General features: G+C 41.0%; 1 pseudogene; it reads left to right on the plus strand.

Annotated features, from left to right (window-relative positions):
- The first annotated feature begins 315 nt into the window (after window positions 1–315).
- Window positions 316–19586, plus strand: LOC140856525 (cytochrome P450 71A9-like; annotated as a pseudogene).
- Window positions 19587–20217: the final 631 nt, after the last annotated feature.

Below are 20217 nucleotides of genomic sequence, written 5' to 3' on the forward strand. Positions count from 1 at the left end.
GATTATATAGACGGATGCTCGACACTTTGGATAAAAATTTTGAGGATTCCATTCATCAGGCTGATTGGGCGAGAGTCATGGACAGTTTTGCATTCTTGTTTTTTGGGGATGAGTGAGATGAAGGTATAATTCAGTCTGAAAATATCAGTTTGGCAAGCATAGAACTGGTCGAAGAAGTGGAGGATGTCAACCTTGATAATTTTCCAATAGATCTGGCAAAATTCATTTGGAAACCCATCAGGGCCTGGAGCCTTGCCCTTAGACTGGAGATTGCTCTGATAATTTTCTCTTCTGTGAATGGGTTATCTAGCACCTATGGTTGCTGCATTTGTGTTGGATAGAGAGATTTCCAATCTGCCATTGAGGTCGTTGAAGAGGCTTTACCAAGCAGTTCTGAGTAGTAACTTAGGAAGGTGTCTTCAATTTTTTTGGGTTCGGTAGTTATAGACCCTCCACAGTCGATGCTTGTAATGAGATTTTTCCTTCTTCGGCCACTGGCATAAGCATGGAAAAACTTCGTTTTACGATCTCCTTGCAAAAAGCCAAGTGACATGTGATCTTAAGTTTCCATAAAGTTTCCTCTACTTGCAGAATATCTTCCAGCGGATTCTTAAGTGCTTTCCTTCTACCATGTTCTGCAGAGGACAGGTTTTTGCTCTCTTCTTGAGCATCGAGGCCAAGAATTTGTTCTTTTATTTGAGTCTTTTTTCCTCAGAATGTTTCCATTAGTTGCTCTGTTCCATACCTTGAGCCTTCTTCTTAAGTATCCCAATTTCAAAACCAAAGAGTTGATGCATCAGGGGAGTTGGGTGCAGTCTTCCACCAGGCTGCGATCAGATCTTTAAGTTCAGAATTCTGGACCCAAAAAAGTTTCAAAACGAAAAGGTTTTCTGAGAGGGGAGTTTTGGCATCTCGTTAATTAGTATGGTTTGGATTTTAAAAACTACTGGTACATAATCAATAAGCCAATTGAAAGAAGATGGACAGAAAGAAGATACCATGTTATAGGAACTTAAATTAATCTAAGAGGATCCCATCAATCCTTCATTCTTTTTATAATATTAGATATTTTGGTAAGAAGTAACTATCGTTCACCTAACATTTAGTTTCCTTATATGAAAGCCCGGCCCACTAAGCCCTGTAAAAGAAGAAGAAGAAGAAGAAGAAGAAGAAGAAGAAGGTCTAAGATATGGAATTCGATCCCGTCTGTCTTCTCATATTTTCAATAACTACAAGGACGTACTGGAGCGAGCTTTGAAAGTGAAATCTGAATTGAAAAGAGCAGAACTAGAAAGAGAAGATAAGAAGAGACCGAGATCAGCAGAATCTAAAGGATCAGTAGAAAAATTTCAAAAATAATAACTCTGATAAGAAGAAAGAATCTTCATCCTGCTCCTACTGTGGAAAAATCACAATGGACCTTGTCTCAAGAGGATTGGAGCATGCTTCTTATGTGGTGAAAAAGGACATATGGCTCGTGATTGCCCAAATAAAAAAAGAGATGACTCTAGATCTAACAAACCAATTGATCAAAAATAAAAAGGAAATGCACGAGTGTTTACTTTAAACCAGCAGGAGGCCAATGCAAATGATCAAGTGGTGACAGGTATTATTCCAGTCAATTCTATTTATGCTCGTGTGTTATTCGATTCTGGCTCTTCACACTCTTTTATATCTCTCAAGTTTGCTACTTCTTTGAATTGTGTGCCTGAAAAACTAAAATGAACCATTATATGTTAGCACACATTTTAAAAATATTGTTGTTGCTGACATTATTTTCAAGAATTGCATAATTCAAATAGAAGAAAAAGAATTAGCAGCAGATTTGATTCAGCTAAATATGTATGATTTTGACGTAGTTCTTGGGATGAACTGGTTATCTTCATACCATACACATATTGATTGTTTTGAAAAAAGAGTGGTATTTCAAATTCCGGATGAACCGCAATTCTTCTTTCAAGGCGAAGTTCATAATACGGAATCCAAACAATCTTTGGGTATTATCTCAATCATGAACGCAAGAAAAGCTTTAAGGAAAGGATGCAAAATATTTTTGGCCCATATAATAGACGTCAAGAAGGAAAAGATAAAGCTGGATGATATCCCAATTGTCAAGGAATTTTTTGATATTTTTCCAGATGAACTACCCGGATTGCCCCCAGAGCATGAAGTTGAATTTAAAATTGATATCACCCCAGGAACCGGACCTATTTTGAAACCTCCTTATCAGATGGCTCCCGTAGAATTACGAGAATTAAAGGATCAACTGCAAGAACTTTTGAATAAAAAGTTTGTCCGGCCAAGTACATCACCCTGGGGAGCTCCTGTGTTATTTGTGAAAAAGAAAGATGGAAGCATGCGATTATGCATTGACTATCGGGAGTTGAACAAGGTAACCATAAAGAACAAATATCCTCTTCTACGAATAGATGACTTATTTGATCAACTTCAGGGTGATCAAGTTTTCTCCAAAATTGACTTACGATCAGGCTATCATCAACTAAGAATTAGAGATGAAGATGTACCTAAGACTGCATTTAGAACCAGGTATGGCTATTATGAATTTTTAGTAATGTCTTTTGGACTAACCAATGCACCGGCTGCTTTTATGGATATGATGAACAGGATTTTCAAGCCGTATCTGGATCAATTCGTTGTTGTTTTTATTGATGATATCCTAGTGTATTCTAAAAATATAGAGGAACATGAGAGACATCTGAGGATCGTATTTCAGACCTTGAGAAAAGAGAAGCTCTTCGCCAAGCTTAGCAAGTATGAATTCTGGTTGGATAGTGTTGTCTTCCTCGGCCATGTAATATCCAAGGAAGGAATCTTGTCGATCCAAAGAAGAAAGAAGCCATGGTAAATTGGCCTTGACCGACTAATGTGACGGAAGTTAGAAGCTTCTTAGGCTTGGCTGGTTATTATAGAAGATTCGTCAAGAGATTTTCCCAAATTGTAATTCCTCTGACTCGCTTAACTCAGAAACGAATAAAATTTGAATGGAGCAGTGAATGTGAGCAGAGTTTTCAAGATCTGAAGCAACGATTGATATCTGCCCCAGTTCTTACCCTACCATCTAATGAAGGAGGATTTGTCATTTATAGTGATGCTTCTAAGAAAGGATTAGGTTGTGTGTTGATGCAGAATGATAAGGTCATAGCTTATGCTTCTCGACAATTAAAAGCGTATGAGCAGAATTATCCGACCCATGATTTGGAGTTAGCAGCTATTATTTTTTCTTTAAAAATTTGGCGACACTATTTATATGGAGAATCATGTGAAATCTTTACTGATCATAAAGCTTGAAATATTTATTTACTCAAAAAGAGCTGAATATGAGGCAAAGAAGGTGGCTTGAACTATTAAAAGATTATGATCTAAATATTAAATATCATCCTGGAAAAGCTAATGTGGTGGCAGATGCACTTAGTAGGAAGTCTTCAGCGAATGTGATGACTCTGCTATCCTTTCAGCAACAAATTCTTAGGGATCTTGAAGATTTGTAAATTGAAGTGACTTGTTCTGATGTTAAGAATGTATTAGCAAATTTAATGGTACAATCAGCATTGATCGAACAGATAAAAGCGGCCCAACAAAGTGATATTCATTTATGTCAGATTAAGAAGGACATGGAGAAAGGATTACGAACTGAGTTTAGACTCCATACAGATGGAACTCTTTATTTTGGGAATAGATTATGTATACCAGGTGATCCTGAACTAAAAAAGAAAATTTTAGAAGAAGCCCATAAATCTCGTTTTTCTTTTCATCCTGATAGTACAAAAATGTATAGAGATTTAAAACAACTCTTCTGGTGGAATGGAATGAAGCAGGAGATAGCTCGATTTGTATCTCAATGCTTGGTATGCCAACAAGTGAAAGCCGAACATCAAAGACTTGCTGGTCTGCTAAGACCATTAGAGATACCAGAATGAAAATGGGAACATATCACGATGGATTTCATTACTGGACTTCCAAGGACAACAAGAAAAAATGATGCAGTGTGGGTGATTGTTGATCGGCTTACTAAATCAGCTCACTTTCTACCTTTTCGAGTTGGCACTCTGCTTGATAAGTTAGCCCAGATGTACATTGATGGAATTATACGTCTGCATGGTGTTCCAATAAGTATTGTATCTGATCGAGACCCATGATTTGTATCTAGATTTTGAAAAAGTTTTCAAGATGCCTTGGGAACAGAATTGAGGCTTAGTACTGCATTCCATCCTCAGATCGATGGCCAATCTGAAAGGACAATTCAAACTCTGGAGGATATGTTAAGAGCTTGTGCTTTTGACTTCGGAGGACATTGGGATAATCATGTGGCATTGATTGAATTTGCATATAATAACAATTTTCATTCTAGTATCCTGATGGCACCCTATGAAGCCCTATATGGAAGAAAGTGTAGATCCCCTCTGTATTGGGATGAAGTGGGTGAAAAGAAATTAATTGGTCCCGAGTTAGTTCAAGATGCCAGAGATAAAATTTATCTAATCAAGAGAAGACTCAAGGCAGCACAGGATAGACAAAAGAGTTGGGCAGATAGAAAAAGAAGAGAATTAGAATTTCAGGTCGGTAATCATGTTTTTCTAAAAGTATCACCTACTAAGGGTGTCATGAGGTTCGGGAGACATGGCAAGCTGAGTCTGCGATATATTGGACCTTTTGAAATTTTAAATCGAGTAGGAGATGTTGCATACGAACTAGCCTTACCACCAGATTTATCCAAAGTGCACAATGTCTTTCATGTTTCACTACTGAGGAAGTTTGTACCTGAGCCAAACAGTGTGATAAAGTATGAGCCATTGCAAGTTCATGAAGATCTAACCTATGAAGAATTTTTCCTGCGAATTATTGATCGAAAAGAGTAAGTTCTAAGACGGCGTACCATTCCATACGTAAAGATTCATTGGAGTAATCATGAAGAGAGAGAGGCTATTTGAGAGCTTGAAGACGATATGAAGACGAGATATCCACACTTATTTGAAAATGAAGGTATGTTAAATTTTGAGGACGAAATTTTTTTTGTAAGGGGGGTAGAATATGAAAGCCCGACCCACTAAGCCCTGTATAAAAAAAAAAAAAAATAGAGCAGGAAGACTCCCGATCGGAGTCTTCCTCTTCCCTGTTTCTGATCAAAAATCGGAGTCCTAGGACCATTAAAAGACCCTAGGACGAACTCTATAAGAACCCTCCTCTTCTCCTCTAAGTGTAGATCCAATAGGCACCGACGATCGTTGGAGTTTTTCTCCGATTTTCCCGTTTGAAGCCGCGGCCCCTCGACCTGTGCTCGCCGCGATTTCATGCCGGTGGGGGTCACCGGAGGTTGTGGTAAGGTCTCCCTCCTCTCCCTCTCTTCTCTCTCTTCTTTTCCGTGCCTGTGGGCACGATTGCCGGCGACGGGGTCGTCGAATTTTGCTGGAAAAGAAAACTTCTGTTTTCGCCTCCTCTTTTCTCCGATTTTTCGGCACCGACGGTCATCCCCGACCGCCGGTACAGGCTCTCCGAACTCGAGGGAAGGCCTCCCTTGCCGCCGGCCACCGTCGGGCAAGGGGTGGCCGTGAACGGCCGACGTGGGGAACGAGGACCTCTAGGTCCCCTGTTCCGGCCAAAGAAGGCCACGGGAGGGAAAAGAAAAAGAAAAAGAAAAGAAAAAGGAAAAGAAAAAGAAAAAGAAAAGGAAAAGAAAGAAGAAGAAGAAGAAGAAGAAGAAAAAAGAAAAGAAAAAGAAAAATATATAGTCAAATAATAATAATAATAATAATAATAATAATAATAATAATAATAATAATAATAATAAAAGAAAAGAAAAGAAGAAAAAGAAAAGAAAAGAAAAATATATAAATAATAAGAATAAAAAAAAGAGAAAGTTTCTCTCATCCCTCTCTAAAGTCTTTCTCTCTCTAGAATTGGATTCATTCTCTCTCTACTTTCTCTCTCTACTTTCTCTCTCTAAAAAAAATCTCTCTCCAAAAAATCCTATGAATCCCTTATTAGGCTATCTTCTCCACTCCTAGGGACCTAGGGACCTATGACCTTAGATCGGGTTAGAGCCGAAGGGAGAGATTTATTGGACTGATCATCAAATCGGTCATTTTTTTATATTATATAATTTTATTAAAAATATAAAATTTATTAATGATTTAATATTTTAAATAGGACTGTCTGATTCTTTTAAGGAAGATTAAAAGGTCCCGGACAATCGAGGTAAGTGGATCTTATGCTCCTTATTTATTTTTAAATGATCATGTTTTTATGTAAAGAATTGCTATTGATGAAATCATAATTTTTCATAAAATAAGGATCGGCATATATGATATGAAAAAACATGTTTTATTATGAGCATTGATTTCATGAATATGTCTTATGAAAATAGCATGATTATGAAGCATGAATTTCATTGTTTTTCCATCTATGTATATGTATGCTTTAAGAAAAAGATATAAAGATTTCAAAGGCTCTCAGATGGCTATGAATGAATTCTTTCGGGATGATCGACATCCGGAGCTAGCATCCATATGAAACATGGCCCTGCTAGCAGGTATAAAGTTGGCACATGAATTAAGAACTCTGTCGATTAAGAAACATGGCCCTGTCACGGGTATAATAGTGACCTTAGCACGAATGTCTGTGAGCAATGTTTTGAAACATGACATGAATACATGATGAAAATGATTTACGATTCATAATTGTGAAATATACATGATTTATGCATGCATGATGAGCTTATAACTTATTTTATTATATGCTCTATGAAATATTTATTTTTGCAATAATTATTTGCTAAATGATGCATTATCATAGAAAACTTATGCTTGATCCGGTAAGGAAGCGGAAGTCTACTTACTGAGCTAGTGTAGCTCATATTCTTTTTGTTTTCTCTTTCATGTACAGAGAAATAAGGCTAGGATCGAAGGAAAGAGAATCCAGGCTTGGAGATCAGTAAAGCAAGTTTAGAAATTTTGCTCTAGGAATTCAGTTTATGTTTATGGATTGTAGTCATTATGAATTTTAAGACTTGGATTATTTTATCTCTGGATTTAGATGCTCTGAACCAGTTTTGGTTTAATTAAATAATTGAATTGAACTTTATTATTATATTTATTTGAGATACACCTGTTATTATATTTAAGAAGATGAATTTTGGCTTCGTGTTATCGTGGGTCCATCCCTCGGTAGCATGGCCGTGTTATGTCCCGGGTTTGGGGCGTGACACCTTAACATCTTAAATTAATCTAAGAGGCCCTCATTACCTTAAAAACAAAAACAAAAACAAAAACAAAAACAAAAAGACAAATCTAAGAGGGCCTCATCAATTCATCGTGTGTTTTTGAAAATTAGATATTTTGATAAGAAGTCAATGTTCCCCACCAGGAGTTTAGTTTACTTAAGATCCTTTCCTTTTCACACATGAGCAGGACATGCACTGCCAATAATAAGTAGAATTATCTCAGAAAGTTAGAAGGAAAACAATTTAAATGCTTGCTGTTTGGAAATTCAATTACAGTTGTAAGTCAATTATAGCTTCTTTTTTTCAGACTTACAATTATAGCTTCTTTTTTTCAGATTCTCCTCTAGCGTTTGGTTCATCAGGTCTTGAATCGGATATTGCATCTGCTTCTCCATGGCTTTTTTGTCTCTCCTTTTTCTTTTGCCATAAAAATTTTGCCTTACTTTAAAACCAATGTTTAGAATTAGTTGTATTTTTGACAACTTTGGTTTGGTCACCTAAATTTTAAGGGGTTGGAAAATCTATGCATCGCATTCTATTATATACCCACATCTTACCGTGAAGAAGAATTAGTGAATAATTGGCATCACTAGAAATTGCATCTTGTGTTTATTCTTTGTTTTAATATGCTATTATGCTTGATTATCCCACACCTGCTTGTCTCATTAAACATATACTTCCCATCAGCCGGCTTCGGCTAATCTTTACAGTTTGGTGTAAATTGCAAACATAAAACGATACAATAAGCTGGTTGGTTGTTCAGTTCTGGCATCTTGTTAATTAGTCTGGTTCTGGATTTTTAAAATTACTTGTAAATAATCAATAAGCCAATCCAAAGAAGATGGAATAGAAAGAAGATACTGTGTTATATGAACTTAAATTAATCTAAGAGGACCTCATCAATACTTCATGCTTTTCACAATATTAGATATTTTGATGAAGTAACAGTCATCCATCTAGCATTTAGTTTCACTAACATCTCAAATTAATCTAAGAGGGCCTCATCAATTCATCATGCATTTTACAATATTAGATATTTTGATAGGAAGTCAATGTTCCCAGGAAGCATTTAGTTTACCTTTTTTTTTTTTTAAGATAAATTATATTTTTAGTCCTTAAACTATATCATATTTTTTTAAATGATCCTTAAACTATGAAACCGTAACTTTTAGTCTCCAAAATTTTCGAACCATTTTAATGTTACCCTTCATCCCATTTGTGGTGACTTTCTCTCACCGAAAATCCTATTTGGCGCTATCGGTGCACATGTAGTTGGTTTAACTGGAATAGGTGGCACCAGCGCTGAGCTGGAAACAAGTTATTTAAGAAAAATGATGATATGGTATTCGGTGCCAAATCATTTCCTTCCCAAATGACAGTGTTCGTTCCCTTCTTCAAGTAATTTTTTCGCCTCTGCCCTAGTTTCTCAGGACCCCTCCTCCAGTTCTCTCTTCCCGTCAAAAATTGTTCTTCCCCTCTTCGAAGAAGACCATCAATCATCGCCGGCCTTCTTCTTCCGAATCGAACGTCGATCTGCGTATTGTGGGAATCCTCGTCGGCCTTCTTCTTCCGCCCAAATCTGATACTCACTCTAGGTTTATGGGAATCCTCATCGATCTTGCTTTCCGCATCAAATGAAGATTTGTATCCATATTATTTTGGGTTTATAGGATGTATGATTGTGCTTGGCTTTCTAAAAACCACGAAGGTACTTGCCTTTATTTGTCACTAGTTGTGCCATACGGTGTTTGTTACTGGTTGTGCCCTAGGTCAAATGTTGACATTGATTTGGAAGGAATTTGGTAGAGATTTTTATTGTGCTGCTTATATTTAATGAATAAGTGATACTGCATATTCAAAATATTCTTGATGCCTTGCTAAATAATGGTTTCATTTGTCTGTAGTTGTGGCCTAGGGTTTAGATTTGGCTACCGATTTTTTTTCTATCACATTTCGTTAGGGTGGCAAGTTCATATTCAGGCCTACAGTACAATAAATTGGGTGCCAAATTTCTATATATGATAGTGTTGATCCTGATAGAATATCTATTCTAGAGTTGGAGGGCATGTTAGAGGATATTGGGATTTTTAACATGGCGACCGCTGTCCAGGAGCCTCCTGCTCCTTCTCTCACAGCGCCTCACGCCTCTCTCTCTCCTCTCGGTTCGTACGGCGGCGAGAAAACCAAAACCGCTCGTTCTCTGCTGTGTCTCAGGCCTTTTAAAGCTCTAGGTTAGAGGGTGATTAGGAATCCTTAATCAAGCCAAATCACGTCCCAAGCCGTCCGATCAACACCGGGAGCTCTCTGGACCCTTAGATCGCGCTCCGGTCCACGGAATAGGGCCGTGGACCGCGAGAATCGAGTGGGAAACGTCCACGCGGTCCACAGGCCGCGCCGTGGACCACCCGGTCCACGGTGGACCGGGGATGGGCCAGCAGGCTGCTGGGTCGCGCGTCCCGCACGGGCCTGGGCCTGGGTCGCGCGTCCCGCGCGGGCCTGGGCCTGGGACGCGCGTCCCGCGCGGGCCTGGGTCCCGCGTCCCGCCCGGGCCTGGGTCCCGCGTCCCACGCGGGCCAGCGGGCCTGGGACGCGCGTCCCGCGCGCCGCCGCCTGCGGCCGCGCCGCTGCCGTCCGCCGCCGGTCGCCGGCGGTCCTCCGCCGCCTCGATTTTCGTGCTATCTTCGAAAGCTCGTATCTTCTCCATCCGAGCTCCGATTCAGGTGATCTTGGTCTCGTTGGACTCCATTTTTCGCCGCGAACCTCACTGTGGGCTCAATGTGGGCTGAATCTCGAGGCGTCAAATCCTAACAATCTCCACCTCGACTCGATATTCAGCCTCCTCCAAACTCCGAGAGCTTCTGGATCTCCTCGCCCCCATGCCCTGGGGCAGTCGCCTGCTGATCATGGATGGGCAAACATGGGAGTCGAGCCAGGCTGCTCGATCCCATCTCCGTCGTATGCTGTGCTCCTCCTGACCTGAGACCTGCTCGGGGAATCTTACCTTGCGACGTCGCCTCTCGTCCTCCCGAGTCTCCTGTCTCGTGCCCGATCCGCCTCCTGGAGCTCCACCTCGCTCTGGGCTCCACCTGGCTCCCGATGCTCCACCTCGCACTGGGCTCCCTGCCAGGTAATAATGTCCTCTGCTCCCCTTCTTCCCCTCCAGCACAATCCTATCGCCGCGTAGCACCCTCAGGATTCCTCCACCAGCTACCGTCCTGTAGCCTCTCGAATCCAGTCTGCTAAGTGAGATAAGATTCCGCCTGAAATCGGGTATGTATCGGACCTCCCCCAATCTCCTCACTGCACCGTCATGTGTCCTCCAGCTGACCGTCCCAATGCCTCTGATCGCACAGCTCGATCCATCCGGCAGATATACAGTGCTCTCACTGTTCTCCAGGGAGTCAAACTGCTCCTCTCTGCAACACACATGATAGGGGCATGCAGAATCTAATATCCACTGCTGGGAAGAAGTAGATACCTCGTCAGATATCTCCAGGACATCTCCATCTGAATCGCTGCCGGTCGTCGCTACAGCAGCCACCGTCCGATTTTTCAGTTGAGGGCAATCTCTGGCTAGATGCCCTAACTCCTCACACCGGTAACACCTGGTTTTGCTCAAGTCCCTCTTGGACTTAGACCGCCCTCGACGCGATCTCCTGTCGCTCCGTCTACCGCCTCCTGCACCTCCAGAAGCCACCAAAGCTGAGCTATCGACACCTGAGCTCGAAGCTGGGTTCTCCCTCCTGAGAACCTCGTTCTGGAGTATCGCCGCGGTGACCTCGTCCATCTTGATAGTGCTCTTCCCCACTAGAAGAGCAGTCACCAAGGACTCGTACGAAGAAGGAAGCGACGCCAGCAAAACCAGCGCCCTGGTCTTCTCCTCAACGTTCTCGCCAACGCTGAGAAGGTCGGTGAGGATCTTCTGGAAGTGGCTCAGATGCTCCTGCACGCTCTGTCCCTCAGTCATCCGCAGTTGGTAAAACTGCCTCCAGAGGAAAAGAGTGTTGGTGAGAGACTTCGCCATGTACAATTCCTCGAGCTTCGACCACAGCACCGTCGGGAAAGTCTCGCTCAGCACATGGATCACCACCTCATCCGCCAGGTACATGCGGATGGTACTCACCGCCTGCATCTGTAGCCGTTTCCAATCCCGCACCTCCATGGTGGTCGGTTTCTCATCGCACAAGAGAGCTTCGATCAACCCCTGTTGGATGAGCACGTCCTTCACCCTTGCCTGCCACAAGGAGAAATTGCTCTTACCATCAAACTTGTTGATCTCCATCCTGATTGTTCCTGTTTTCTCCATCTTCAGTCTTGCTCACCACCACTGCAATCTGCGTCCTTGTACCGCCTTGCTCTGATACCACTTGTTGGGTGGATGTCTGGCCAGGACACCACCTCCCAAGACCCTTTCAGTACCACGCGATGCAGCAGGAAGAAAGAAGAAACAAAACAGAAGAAAAAACAATCAAAATACGTGGATCAGCCACAAAAGAGCTCGCCTCCACGGGGCATGCAAACTTCACTATGAAAAGAAAATTTTACAAGAGGAGACCTCACCCTCAACCCTTGTACACCCAATTCTCTCTCACATGAAGTTCCCCTCACAAAAGCTCTCTCTCTCTTGGAGACCCCCTGAACCCCTGAAGAGCCTGGCGACCGCTGTCCAGGAGCCTCCTGCTCCTTCTCTCACAGCGCCTCACGCCTCTCTCTCTCCTCTCGGTTCGTACGGCGGCGAGAAAACCAAAACCGCTCGTTCTCTGCTGTGTCTCAGGCCTTTTAAAGCCTTAAACATAGGTTAGAGGGTGATTAGGAATCCTTAATCAAGCCAAATCACGTCCCAAGCCGTCCGATCAACACCGGGAGCTCTCTGGACCCTTAGATCGCGCTCCGGTCCACGGAATAGGGCCGTGGACCTCGAGAATCGAGTGGGAAACGTCCACGCGGTCCACAGGCCGCGCCGTGGACCACCCGGTCCACGGTGGACCGGGGATGGGCCAGCAGGCTGCTGGGTCGCGCGTCCCGCACGGGCCTGGGCCTGGGTCGCGCGTCCGCGCGGGCCTGGGCCTGGGACGCGCGTCCCGCGCGGCCTGGGCCTGGGACGCGCGTCCCGCGCGGGCCTGGGTCCCGCGTCCCGCCCGGGCCTGGGTCCCGCGTCCCACGCGGGCCAGCGGGCCTGGGACGCGCGTCCCGCGCGCCGCCGCCTGCGGCCGCGCCGCTGCCGCCCGCCGCCGGTCGCCGGCGGTCCTCCGCCGCCTCGGTTTTCGTGCTATCTTCGAAAGCTCGTATCTTCTCCATCCGAGCTCCGATTCAGGTGATCTTGGTCTCGTTGGACTCCGTTTTTCGCCGCGAACCTCACTGTGGGCTCAATGTGGGCTGAATCTCGAGGCGTCAAATCCTAACAGATACTTTTCCAAGACTCAGATGCCTGCAAAGATCGTGATATTGGCACTGCAAGAACATTCATGTCGCCATAGTATGCATTCTGAATTAACATTCTCCATGTTTTTGTAGGTTCATTCATATATCTCCACCATCTTTTAAGGAGTAGGCATTTGTTGAAAAGTCTAAGGTTTAAAACACCCAGAACTCCAAGCTTCTTTGGCTTGCAAACATTTTCCCATCTTAGTAAGCAATGTCCTCCGTTGCATTGCTTATGCCCTCTCCATAATAAAAAATTCTTTCTTTACTGTTGTGGGAAGAAGGTAGCTTGACATCCAATATGAAGGCAACGATGTCAACACTGAATTAATCAAGGATAGACATCCTCCCATAGATAATAGCTTACCTTTCCAAGAAGCCAATTTCTTGTCTATCTTCTGTATTAAGTTCCAGTCAGCTGCTTTCATGTGACTAATTGACAGAGGAAATCCAAGATATGTGGCAGGCAAACTTGCAAGCTTGCATCCCAACGTCACTTCAAATCTTCTGGCTTGGGTTTGTGATAAGTTAATAGTGTAAAGTAAACCCTTATCAAAGTTTATCTTCAGCCCGGATAGAATCTCAAAGGCATAAAGCATAAATTTGAGGTGTTGAACATGCTGGAGATTTGTGTCAGAAAAATAGGATAATATCGTCAGCATACTACAAGCAAGTAATTTTGCCAGTGGTGGATGAAGGACCATTGTTGGGAAAAAAAAATAAAAAAAGGAAGAGGAGGGTAGACTTAGTTCTCTACGATGAGAACACTACACAAGCAATGAATCAGAGTTAACACAATTTTTGTGGAACGAAAACTTCATTAATATCTCATCAAAAGACTTCAATACAGTGCCCTTTTTTTTTATAGGCATTCATGGTAACAGACGTTCCCATCCATTACTAGGTAACACCCCACTACAAGTCGTGATCCTTCACACTCGGTCACATAACAGCCACTAACTCAACTAAATAACAAAGTAGATCATGGGAGATATGCGCAAAGGCCACGTTCCTAAATTCTAGTGCACTTTGAATCACTCAGACACGTTCAACACTCCCCTTTGATTCAAAATTGCATACACCAAGGAGTGATCTGAAGTAGAAATACTTGTTATAAGGAAGTGAGTTAGTAAAAATATCTGCAACTTGTTCATGTGTATTGCAGTACTTTAGCTCCACCAGTCCTTTAGCCACCAAGTCACGAATAAAATGATGTTGAATGTCGATGTGCTTTGTTCTTTCAAGAAAAGTTGGATTCTTTGTCATTGCTATTGCTGCTTGATTGTCGCACATTATATTAGTAGTTCCTTTTTGAGGTTGACAAAGATCTTCAAGTAGCCTTCTCAATCATAAAGCTTGACAAGCTAAAGATGCTGCAGCCACATACTCTGCTTCAGAAGATGATAAGACCGTTATTGCTTGCTTTTTTGAACTCCACGAAATAGCTCTCGATCCAAGAGTGAACACATTACCAGAAGTGCTTCTTCTATCATCTACAGAACCTGCCCAATCACTGTCTGAAAATTCAAACAAGTTAAAATTAGTTATATGTGAATACTAAATTTCATAATTCATTGTCTCAGTGATGTAGCATAATATTCACTTAGCGGTTCCAAAATGATGCTTGGTTGGATTATGCATAAATTTGGAAACAACACCAACAGAAAAGGTGATATCTGGTCTAGTATGTGTCAAATAAATCAGGCCACCAACAAAACTTCCAAACAATTTTGTATTTGCCATTTTTGTACCATCTTCAAACTTCAACTTCTCATTTATGTTCATAAGAGTGGCTGCTCCTTTGCAATTTAACATTTCAAACCTTTTCAGCAAATCTTTAGCATATTTCTCTTATGATACAAAAATTTCTTCTTCACTTTGCTTAATCTCAAAACTAAGAAAATAATGCAATAAGTCCAAATTTGTCATCTCAAATTGTCTCATCAAGCTTCTTTTAAATTCTTGCACAAGAAAATTTGAAGAACCCATGTATATTATATCATCAACATAAAGGCAAACTAAAAAAAAAATCGTTACCTTTCCTTTTTAAATAAAGTGTGGGTTCATTCTCACTTCTTGTAAATTCATTTTGGTAAAAATATAAGTCAATCTTGATGTACCATGCTCTCGGTGCCTGCTTCAATCCATAAAGAGCTTTCTTTAACTTGTATACCTTATCCTCTTTGCCATTAACTATGAATCCATTAGGCTGACAAACATAAACTTTTTCTTCTAATTCACCATTTAGAAAAGCAGACTTAACATCAAATTGATAAAGAGGCAATTTTAATTGAGCAGCTAATGCCAGAATAATTCTTACAATTTCAAATCGAGCAACTGGGGAGAAAGTTTTTTGAAAATCAATACCTTGCTATTGTGCATACCCTTTTACTACCAACCGGGCTTTGTACTTTTGGATGCTTCCATCTGCATAATATTTAGTCTTAACAATCCATTTCAAACATTCAAGTATTTTGCATGTATATCCTTCTAAACATTCAAATTTACGTGAATATTCTTTCAAAATTGATATTTATATATGTTCTTCTTTTTTCTTATTTTTTTCCATATATACCCATATTATTTAATGCCGTTAAAAAATTAATGATTTAAATTTTAAATGATTAAAATATTCTTATGGGTAGATATGCAAAAAAAAAAATTATAAGAGTATATATACAAATAGTATCACTCTTTATGGCAACTCTCTCAAAAATATGGCCCTCTCATGTATTTAGAACTAGGTAGCATGCCAACAGTGGTAATCTCATCTGCTGAGATGGCCAAAGAAGTAATGAAAACTCATGATCTCGACTTCTGCTCGAGGCCTCGCCTTGTTCCTGCCGACAAATTGTCTTACAACTATTCGACTATAAGGTTCTCACCCTATGGTGGATATCGGAGAGAGATGAGAAAGATATGCATCCTCGAACTTTTCAGCGCCAAGAGGGTGCAATCATTACAATTTATAAGGGAAGAAGAGATTTCACTAATGATCAATAGCATCTCCCACTCTTCAGCAACTCCTATAAATCTTAGCAAGCTGATGATGACACTGGCAAATAACATAATTTGCAGAGCTGCGATGGGTAAGAAATATCAAGAAGGTGATTATGAGAAGGGCATATTTCACAAGCTTCTTCACGAAACGCAGGCATTAGTAGGCAGTTTTTATATTGCAGATTTCTTCCTATCAATAGGCTGGATGGACAAGCTAACCAGACAAGCAGGCAGGCTCGAGAAGAACTTTAGGATGCTTGATGCTTTCTATGAGCAGGTCATTAGAGAGCACTCTGACCCCCAGAGGATGAGACCCGAACATGAAGACATAGTTGATGTATTGCTTAGATTACAAAAGGATGGACATGTAACAAAAGATCACATAAAAACAGTGCTAACGGTATCTGTGTAACATCCCGGCCCAATTGGGCCCAGAATCAAGCCCAAAACCCAAAACCCATACAAAAAAAGAAAAAGAAAAAGAAACAGAATGGGAAGAAGACTCCCGATGGGAGTCTTCTTCTCCGATGAATCTTGGATGGAAAGGGAGTCCTAGGACCATCGGAGCTCTAGAGACCTCTATAAATAAACCTCTCCCTCTCTCAAGACCCTCCACCGGTGATCATCGAGTCCGATTCCTCTCCTTTTCTCCATAGAAGCCGCGGCAACCACTTCCCTTGCTCGCCGAAAAATGGAGCCGACGACGCTGCTGAAGCTTGAGGTAAACCCTTCTTCTCCTTCTTCTCTTCCTTCCTCTCTTTTTCATGGCTTCGTACACCCTCTCCGACCTTCGGGATCGCCGAAAAATTCATGAACAAGGTGACTCCTGTTTGCTCTATTCGGCCGGAACCTTTTCCTCTCTTTTTCGACCACCGACGCCGTCGGTTGTGGTGTCTCATCCCCGAGACTGGACCCTCATCTCTCTATCCCTCTTTCCTGAAGTTCTTGGCCGTCGATGACCGGCCAATGATCGAAAAATAAAAAGAAAAGGGGCGGATCCCCTGTTTTTCAAATTTTTTAAATCTCCTGCCGGCCGAACCTCATCGCCGGCCATCCTTGGCTCCACCACCGTCTCCACCTGCTGTCGGACATTTGGCCATGCTGCCATCCCTCGCTGGAGCCCCCTCGTCCGTCCTCTGTTCGGCCCAAGGGAGGCCGTGGGAAGAAGAAGGAAAAGAAAAAGAAAAAGAAAAGGAAAAAGAGGAAAAGAAAATGAAAAAGAAAACAAAACAAATCAAAAATAGAAAAAAAAGAAGAAGGAAAGAGAGAAAATTTCTCTCTCCTCTCCCTCCTTTCTCCCTCTTTTCTCTCTCCTCTCTCTATCTTCTCTCTCCATTTTCTCTCTCTAGATTCTCTCTCTATTTTCTCTCTCTCTCTTTATGAATTTTATCTCTCTAAAATCTTTTTCTTTCTCTCTCTAACTGCATCACCGACTCTAGGATAAAACTTGAGATAAAAATATGATGATCAGAGATTGCCCCGAAATTCATGCGGTAGATCTGATCCCAGTCCGATCCTATTCGAAATTTGTAACACTTGTCATATTGAGTCACTCTGATAGGACCTCTGATGATCTCGACCATGATTGCCTCATCTGAAGGATACGAAGATTCTCTCTCCACTTTCTCTCTCTACTTTCTCTCTCTAAATTTTTTTCTCTTTTCATGAATTTTCTCTCTAAAAGTCTTATGGATCAGTGGAGGATCCTGATATATAGACAAGTCCTAATTTTGGTTAATCCAAAGAGAGATCCTCGATCTGTGTTATTAGGATCGATTATCGATAATTTCTCTATATATGATTTTTATATTTGATTAGGGTTATGAAGAGATGATTGTCTGCATATGATATCGAGTGAAATATTTTGTTAAAGATATTCATAAATCAAAGAAGAATATTAATTTTTGTGCTTGGATCAGTCACTGATAAAGATAAGAATCCCTATACATGATCATCATTATATATGTTATTTTATCATTGGTTTTATCTCATTGATTTTGCATCGTTGGATTTGAGATCGATGAATTTGTTATATCTGAGACACTGTTATTTATTTATGTGATTTTGAGCATGAGTATGTTATATCAATACATATGTATCAGCGATTGATGGCATGATTATATGGGTATGACATATTTATTACACTGCAAAATTTGAATTGATTAATGAAGTCAAATATTATAATTTTATGAAAATGAAAAGAAAGAGAAATATGATTTGGACTGGCCTTGTCATGTGGAATAGCCTGCCAAGAGCTTATGTCTGGGACAGCCCCCACAGGCTTATGTGTGGAAGAATTTGATCCGAGAAAGATCATGAATATTTCGATCCGAGGAAGATCACAGAAATCGATCCGAATAAAAGATCATCGCATGATCCTGGTAGTCCAAAACCAAAGCCAAAGCCAAAAAAGAAAAGGATTAAAGATGATGTGATAATAGAAGAAAATAGAAAGATAAGACATGAAACAATCGTTGAATAAATTATTTCATTTATTAATATTTGATAGTGCATCTCTTTTGATAAAACAGATAATCTATAAATGTTTGCAGTATTCTGGACAGTGAACATAGACTTTATGTGTTATTGCTTATCTTTATTTTCAGATTATATTATTATATTGGTGTGATATGGAAATTCTTACTGGGCTGTAAAGCTCACACCCCATCATCTTTCTTTTCTTCTCAGAGTTACAAGATGTCCATGGTTGGCTATGGTATGGATTTGTGAGTGAGCGGATGCAAAGATAGAGTACCGTTGATACCTGATCAGAGGATTGAAAGAATGTTAATTATAATTATGTAAATTTTATGAATTATTGTTGAAATGAATTATTGTTGAAATAAGTTATTATGGTTGATAAGGTTGTAATGATTTATTTTGGTCTTGCATATTCTTTAGAGCTTGCTCTAAGGAGTGTGTGGCCATCACATATCCGACCTGGGTGTTGGGTTCGGGGCGTGACAATCTGTTTCTTAAACCTCATATCCTTCGTCAAAATTTGCATAGTTAATTAACTTTCACTTCTTTGTTGTGAAAAAATCCAATAAATTCGCAACTCGTGCTTAATTTTGGAACCGTACAAGACTCTACTGATGCCCTTAATTTCTTATGATTCTTATGTAGTTCCATTAAACTGAATTTTAAAGCGCATTTTGTTCTTTTCTTTTGCTTAGGATATCTTCTTTGGTGGAACGGATACAGCTTCTGCAACCTCAGAATGGGCTATGGCGGAGCTTGTAAGACACCCAAGACTGATGAAGATAGCACAAGAAGAAATAAGAGCCTCTTTAGGAACTAAAGGAAAGGTGGAAGAAGGAGATCTTCACCAGCTTCAATACCTCAAGTCTGTGGTGAAAGAAACATGGAGGCTGCACTCACCTGTCCCATGACTAATTCCTCGAGAGTCCATAAGACACTCTAGGATTCATGGATATGATATCCTGCCGAACACGAGAGTGTATGTCAATGCTTGGGGTATAGAAAAAGATCCTAAATCATGGGATGACCCTGAAGAGTTCATTCCTGAGAGATTCATGGATAGTTCTATCGACTATAAAGCCCACAATTTCGAGCTGATACCATTCGGTTCCGGTCGAAGAATGTGTCCTGCAATGAATTTTGGGGCTTTGACAGTGGAGCTAGCACTTGCAAGTATGTTATACCATTTCGACTGGGAACTGCCCGTTGGGACGAGTAGAGAAGATATCGACATGAACGAAGCACCAGGGATTACGGTGCACAGGAGTTCTACTCTTCACCTTGTAGCCATAAACCACATCGTGAAATAGCCATAAATCATATGAGTTATAGTGCTCAGTCAACTACCCATGTAAGATCAGGATCAAGAAGAGTCTGCACAACCATGGGAAAAATTATGTGCATGATGCTTTATGAGTTGGAAATATCGATCATGGCTAGAGTTGTGATGCTTTATGTTTTGGGCCGGCCTGATGAGGTGAAGCCACGTGCGGTGCATGTGAGGGTGGGGTTGGGGAAGAAAACTCCAAAGATTAATGAGTATACTACTCCACAATATTTCAGAAAGATTAGCATAGAACATATTATCATTAAAATGTTTTCAATGGTTCTTGCTGATCATTTAAGAGGATGTATACAGGAGTTGACCTTGCCAGTACAAACTGCCTTCATCAAAGGTCGGTTAATCTTGTGACAGTTATATTTCAGCAAGTGAGATTATTTCTTATTACATAAGAAACAAATACAAATGTGTTCTTTGTAAGCTAGAGTTTGAGAAGGCATTCAATTCCATCTCTTGGCAATTTTTTTTTGAGATGCCGGAAAGGTGAGGTTTCGGTCCAGTCTGGATCACCTACATCAAATCCAGTTTGATTAATTCTAAATCCGCTCTCATCATGGTCGTGTGGGCAAGTAGTTTGAAGACAAGTGTGGGATTAAGCAAGGAAACTCGATATCTCTGCTTCTCTTCACCTTAGTTGCTGATTTGCTGGACAGAGTCCTTAATCTAGCTGCTAACGAGGATTTGTTTGCAGGTGTTGGTCTATTAGAGATTGCCGAAAAAATCAGATGTCTCCAAT

The sequence above is a fragment of the Elaeis guineensis genome, chromosome 1, assembly GCF_000442705.2.
Source record: "Elaeis guineensis isolate ETL-2024a chromosome 1, EG11, whole genome shotgun sequence".
NCBI lineage: Eukaryota > Viridiplantae > Streptophyta > Magnoliopsida > Arecales > Arecaceae > Elaeis > Elaeis guineensis.